The sequence below is a fragment of the Phycodurus eques genome, unplaced genomic scaffold (genome assembly GCF_024500275.1).
Source record: "Phycodurus eques isolate BA_2022a unplaced genomic scaffold, UOR_Pequ_1.1 contig_717, whole genome shotgun sequence".
Classification (NCBI taxonomy): domain Eukaryota; kingdom Metazoa; phylum Chordata; class Actinopteri; order Syngnathiformes; family Syngnathidae; genus Phycodurus; species Phycodurus eques.
In genome coordinates this window covers 1-6,318 of record NW_026904713.1, presented here as the reverse complement: position 1 = coordinate 6,318, position 6,318 = coordinate 1, and the positions used below count along the sequence as shown (strand labels likewise).

The window sequence follows — 6,318 nt, the reverse complement described above, 5'->3', positions numbered from 1 at the left end:
TTTTTATCTCAAATCAGAATCAGAATCATCTTTATTTGCCAAGTATGCCCAAAACACACAAGGAATTTGTCTCCAGTAGTTGGAGCCGCTCTAGTACAACAGACAGTCAATTTACAGAACACTTTGGAGACATAAAGACTTTGACAAAAACAATTGTGCAAAAAGATGCAGAGTTTTCATTGCATCATAGTTTTCTGATGTTTATATGCATGCCAGTGCCTCTGACTTACTGACTCAATACTCATCTGTCTGTTGACAGAAAATGGGCCACTGAGACTTAATGTCGCATGCTTCCCCTGGGACATGGACAAAGTTTTGCCGGTTGTGGGAGTTGAAGCTCCTTCTGACTTGGGACTCTGCCAGACATTACCAGCACACCCTCACAATACGTAATTCTCTTTCAGGTCGAACTGACATCTGCCCCCAACATCAAAGCAAACACACCATCCAGTGGGAATCAGAATGCAGTTCCACCCCTCTTTTGACCCCAGTGTCCAAGAAATGCGTCAGCAAGTCCGATGACATGACCACAAAGTTGATCATCAAACTGCAGCTTTAGGTTGTCCTGGTGTCAAGTGCTCATCTGGAAACCCTTATGTGTGAAGATGGTTTTTATTATGGACAGTCTACGACGAGCACATTATTCCAAAGAGTAAGCACGACTCGCGCTCAGATCGGGGAGAGGTGAGGAGGAGTTCACCTTTATCACGCCCTTCTGGGTCACATTGTCACTCACCATGTGAGCATTTAATTCCACCAGCAGAGGCACACTCACAAAAAGGAAACAATAGACACATTGTCTAAGAATACTAGACATTGTCAGGAGTGGGATTTGAACCCACGCCTCCATAGAGACTGCAACCTGAATGCAGCGCCTTGGACCGCTCGGCCATCCTGACTACAGGACATTGCGTTTTTTAGATGGAACAAAGGGTCCGGGTCTTGATTCACCCCGGGGTCTGCTCATCCGGTGGGCAACCCGTTCGAGAGCATTCGAATGTAGTCAAAGTGCACGAGCCACCATACCAAGCATTGGTGGTTCAGTGGTAGAATTCTCGCCTGCCACGCGGGAGGCCCGGGTCCGATTCCCGGCCAATGCAGCTTGCCCCGTTTTCTGTATATTAAGCTCTATTTGAGGTAAATGAGTCCAAACTCCTTCTGCTTGCAAAACACACATTTTCCCTGAAAACAACCGAGGACAGGATCCAAGTGTTTGTTGGTCACATCTTGTCAGAAGTGGGTCATATGCGTTGACTTGGTGAACGTAATTCACCAACCTTTGGCGCGCATTGGCAATGAATGTAGATTACACGAGGGACCTCTTCTGAATTTTTCTATACCCCAGTTGTGAACACTGGAACATTACTGCAGTGCTGTCATAACACTGCCCAATACAGGCAGTGTAATCAATGTTACTTTCCTGAGAGTCTTTGAACATAGCAAAAAGGTGTCTAAACCATCATCTGGCGTGAAAATGGAGAAATCCTTCCACAACATAATTTTTCACATCGTGCACCACCAAAGATACTTGTTCCATTTTACTCAGGTCCTTACTTTCATCTACCTTTAAATCAGACATTTCAGCATCCTGTATTTCATCACTTATTTGCGCATACTTTCCATTTCTTGGAATATCTGCTATCTTTTCTGCAACTGTTTTGTCAAATTTGCCTCAAATCTGTAAAAGGTTCAAGGAAGTTTCCCTGGTTGACAGCCGTGTCATTCTCTGTCTCCTCTTTGTGAAAGTCCCTGGCATGCAGTGAACTCCACAATTGCTTTCATATTTTTTCTGTTCTCTCTGACTATTTTTGTATCTCCATCACACAGAGCATTTAACATTGTTGAACCATACCCTTTCTGAATAGTCCACTCATTCCACACTACCATAGCATATTTATGCTCCACACATGTGTTCGCGCCAGATCTACGGGAAGCTGAGCAGTAACAAGTGGCACACAGATAGTCTTCCCTCCCAAACAACAGGATACGTGAATCAGTCGGCCACAGTCTTTACTTCTGAAGCTGCGCATACCCCTCTGGTCCACAGCGACACTTACAGCACCATCTGCTAGTTTGGTATTGTATTAACGCATAACAATAAGGACATTGGTAAATCACCCAGAAAATTAAGGGGGTGTCTGTTTTAAATTAAACCTTTGATTAGGCATTTTCAATCCTACTACACTCTCCCCTGCTTTAAAAGAAGACTCCGGCATCTTGTACCAATGTCTCAAGTCAGGTTACAAAAACATCACATATCAAGGTCCTTGTAATCTTTTGTCCTAACACCTAACATGTCCAAACGGGTGGGGAGTAATAGCACATGTCAGGTTGTGCTGGGTAGTCGGGGATTGGGTACGGTACACAGGCAAACATCATGTTTTCCATGCTTGGTAAGATGGCTGTCCAAACTGGTTGTAGGTGAGAATTTCCCTCGGTTTCACTGTTCAGATTGATCTCCGTGCTGTTGTGGTATCCTCATGTCCATTTGAATCTGACACAATATCACATTGTTAACCTGAAGTAGCCGTTTCCAAATCATTGTTTTCAACAGTCATAGTTTCATTGACATTGTCCCTTTCATAGGTCTCGTTCGGTATAATATCAGCTGGTACTGTGAGAATAGGCGCTGGTCTTGGCACTGAATGAAGTGCGCCAGCTGGGATTGACATGTTTGGGTTTTGCACAGCAACACACACAGCACAGCAGGGTGATGTGCTTGGTTTTGGCAGTGATTGAGTACTTCGCCTTAAGGGTTTACATTTAGGGGCTGCAGCTCTGAGTTCATGGTCTGAGGTTGAGTTCTGTTTCATTGATTCACAGGTACACAAGACCAGTGATATGTTGTTTAGAATCAGAATCAGAATCAGAATCATCTTTATTTGCCAAGTATGTCCAAAACACACAAGGAATTTGTCTCCGGTAGTTGGAGCCGCTCTAGTACAACAAACAGTCAATTTACAGAACACTTTGGGGACATAAAGACATTGACAAAAAACAATTGTGCAAAAAGATGCAGAGTCCTCTAGCACTTAGAGCAGTTCGAACGACTAATATTGCAATAGTCCGGTGCAATGACCATTGTGCAAAGGGCGCTGAGACTTCAAGGAGTGTATGCGGTTTAAAGTGACGAGTAGTGCGATCATCTGGGACAATGTCGGTTGTGCAAATGTTACAGATACTCCTCAATCAGTGTGCAAATGGAGCAGATGCTACTCTGGCATGAGTGACCAGTATATGCAAATAGTGCAGCATGGCGAGACAACTACAGTGAGTGCACAAGTAATACATAATTGGCCCCACAGAAATGTGACAACGAACTCAAGTCAAAAAATTGCCAGCTTGTTGTAATGGAATTATCGGTTAGGTGTTTAAGAAGTTGATCGCAAGAGGGAAGAAGCTGTTGGAATGTCTACTAGTTCTAGTTTGCGTTGATCGGTAGCGCCTACCTGAGGGAAGGAGCTGGAAGAGCTGGTGACCGGGGTGCAGACGGTCCGAGAGGATTTTGCACGCCCTTGTCTTAGTTCTGGCAGCGTGCAAGTCCTCAATGGTGGGTAGGGGGGTACCGACAATCCTTTCAGCAGTTTTGATTGTCCGTTGCAGTCGGAGTTTGTCCTTTTTTGTAGCAGCACCAAACCAGACTGTGATGGAAGAACACAGGACCGATTCGATGACCGCTGTGTAGAAATGTCTCAGCAGCTCCGGTGGCAGGCCGTGCTTTCTCAGAAGCTGCAGGAAGTACATCCTATGCTGGGCCTTTTTGAGGACGGAGTTGATGTTGTTCGCCCACTTCAGGTCCTGAGAGATTGTAATTCCCAGGAACTTGAAGGTCTCGACGGTTGACACAAGGCAGCTGGACAACGTGAGGGGCAGCTGTGGCAAAGGATGCCTCCTGAAGTCCACGATCATCTCTACCGTCTTGAGCGTGTTCAGCTCCAGGTTGTGTCGCCCGCAGCACAGCTCCAGCCGCTCCGCTTCCTGTCGATATGCAGACTCGTCACCGTCCTTGATGAGGCCGATGACAGTGGTGTCATCTGCAAACTTCAGGAGCTTGACAGTCGGGTTCGCTGAGGTGCAGTCGTTCGTGTAGAGAGAGAAGAGCAACGGAGAGAGGACACAACCTTGGGGCGCCCCAGTGCTGATGCTGCGTGTGGATGAGGTGGCCTCCCCCAGCCTGACCTGCTGTGTCCTGCCCGTCAGAAAGCTGTAAATCCACTGGCAGATGGCAGGTGAGACGCTGAGCTGGAGAAGCTTGGTTGAAAGGAGTTCAGGGATGATGGTGTTGTACGCTGAGCTGAAGTCCACGAACAGGATCCTCGCGTAGGTCCCTGCACTGTCGAGGTGTTCTAGGATGAAGTTCAGTCCCATGTTGACTGCATCATCCGCAGACCTGTTCGCTTGGTAGGCAAACTGCAGGGGGTCCAGCAGGGGACCTGTGACACTCTTGAGGTGGTCCAGCACGAGACGTTCAAAGGACTTCATGACCACAGATGTCAAAGCGACAGGCCTGTAGTCATTCAGACTAGAGATTGCAGGTTTCTTGGGGACTGGAATGATGGTGGAGCGTTTGAAGCAGGATGGAACTTCGCACATTTCCAAAGATCTGTTAAAGATCTGAGTGAAGACTGGAGCGAGCTGGTCCGCGCAGACTTTGAGGCAGGATGGGGACACATGGTCCGGTCCTGTTGCTTTGTTAATCTTCTGTTGTTTGAAGATGCGTCTCACATCCTGTTCATGGATGGTTAACGCAGAAGTCAGAGGTGTGGTTGTGGTCGCGGGTGCGGCCGGGTGGGTGTGTGGAGTGAAACTGTCCTTTTCAAATCTGCAATAGAAGGTATTCAAGTCGTTGGCTAGTGTGCTATTGTTCTCAGCTTGGGGGGATCGTCGCTTGTAATTAGTCAGCGATTGGAATGCACGCCAGACTGATTTCGAGTCGTTCGCGCTAAACTGTTTTTCCAACTTTGCTGCATAGATCCTCTTTGCAATGTTAATTTCTTTAGTAAGCTGGTTTCTAGCTCGATTATACAGGGCCCTGTCCCCGCTCTGATATGCATCTTCCTTAGCTTGGCGAAGCTGCTTAAGTTTAGCAGTGAACCACGGCTTGTTGTTGTTGAATGTCCGAAATGATTTTGTTGGTACACAAACCTCTTCACAGAAACTGATATAGGATGTGACAGTGTCCGTATATTCATCCAGGCTGCCAGCTGAATTTTCAAAGACACTCCAGTCTGTGCAGTCTAAACAGCTTTGAAGTTCCATCTTTGCTTCATTGGTCCACTTTTTGACTGTTTTCACTGTAGGCTTCGCACATTTAAGTTCTTGCTTGTACGTCGGTATTAAGTGAATTAAGCAGTGATCAGACGAGCCCAGGGCTGCACGAGGTATAGCACGGTATGCGTTTTTTACCGTAGTGTAGCAGTGGTCTAAAGTATTATTTTCCCTGGTAGGACAGTCGATGTGCTGCTTGTATTTAGGGAGTTCGTGGTTGAGTTTAGCTTTGTTAAAGTCCCCGAGAATAATGAGGGGTGAGTCAGGGTGTTTTTTTTCGATTTCGTTGACTTGTTCGGCGAGCGTTAGCAATGCAGCGCTCGTGTTAGCTTGCGGTGTGATATAGACTCCAGCCAGTATAAACGATGCAAACTCACGTGGCGAGTAAAGTGGTTTACAGTTCAGAAACAGCGACTCCAAATGCGGGCTGCAGTGTGTGCTGAGCACCGTGACGTCCGTACACCATTTTTCGTTTATATGGAGGCATATCCCGCCGCCCTTCGTTTTTCCCGATGATTCCATGTCGCGGTCCGCTCGATGAATGTTGAAGCCGGGAAGCGTGACGGCGCCATCGGGTACAGCGTCGCAAAGCCAGGTCTCCGTGAAGGACATGGCCGCGGAACGTCCGAAGTCTTTACTGGTCTTTAACAGAAGATGAAGCTCGTCCATTTTGTTGGGTAGGGAGCGTACATTCGCGAGGTGGATCGACGGGAACGCCAATCTGTGTCCTCTCTTGCGGAGTTTCACCTGAATGCCGGCTCGTTTTCCTCTGTGGCGCCGCTTCCGCATCCATGCGCCGAAAACCGCGGACGCCGCTCCGGTGAGTAACTCGGGGAAAAAACTGAGCGGATTTTCGAAAGTTGGTGACAGAAAGTCTGGAGTAGCCTCCTTGATGGTTAGCAGGTCTCCCCTTGTGTAAGCGAGTCGTGTAAGGTCTCCAAAGACGGACGAAAAACACAAAAACAAAGACAATACTAGAGAGCGCGTTACCGAGGCGGCCACACTGGTAGGCGCCATCTTGTAAGCGGTCTTTATTATCTTTATTTTTTT

The 6,318-nt window shown here is 47.3% G+C and overlaps 2 non-coding genes across 2 annotated transcripts; one reads left to right on the top strand and one right to left on the bottom strand.

Moving 5' to 3' along the window:
- Positions 1-817: 817 nt before the first annotated feature.
- Positions 818-899, bottom strand: trnal-cag (transfer RNA leucine (anticodon CAG)). Its single transcript has one exon. It is a non-coding gene; the product is annotated as a tRNA-Leu (tRNA).
- Positions 900-1,029: 130 nt separating this feature from the next.
- On the top strand, positions 1,030-1,100 carry trnag-gcc (transfer RNA glycine (anticodon GCC)). The gene has a single exon. It is a non-coding gene; the product is annotated as a tRNA-Gly (tRNA).
- The last annotated feature ends 5,218 nt before the right edge of the window (positions 1,101-6,318 follow it).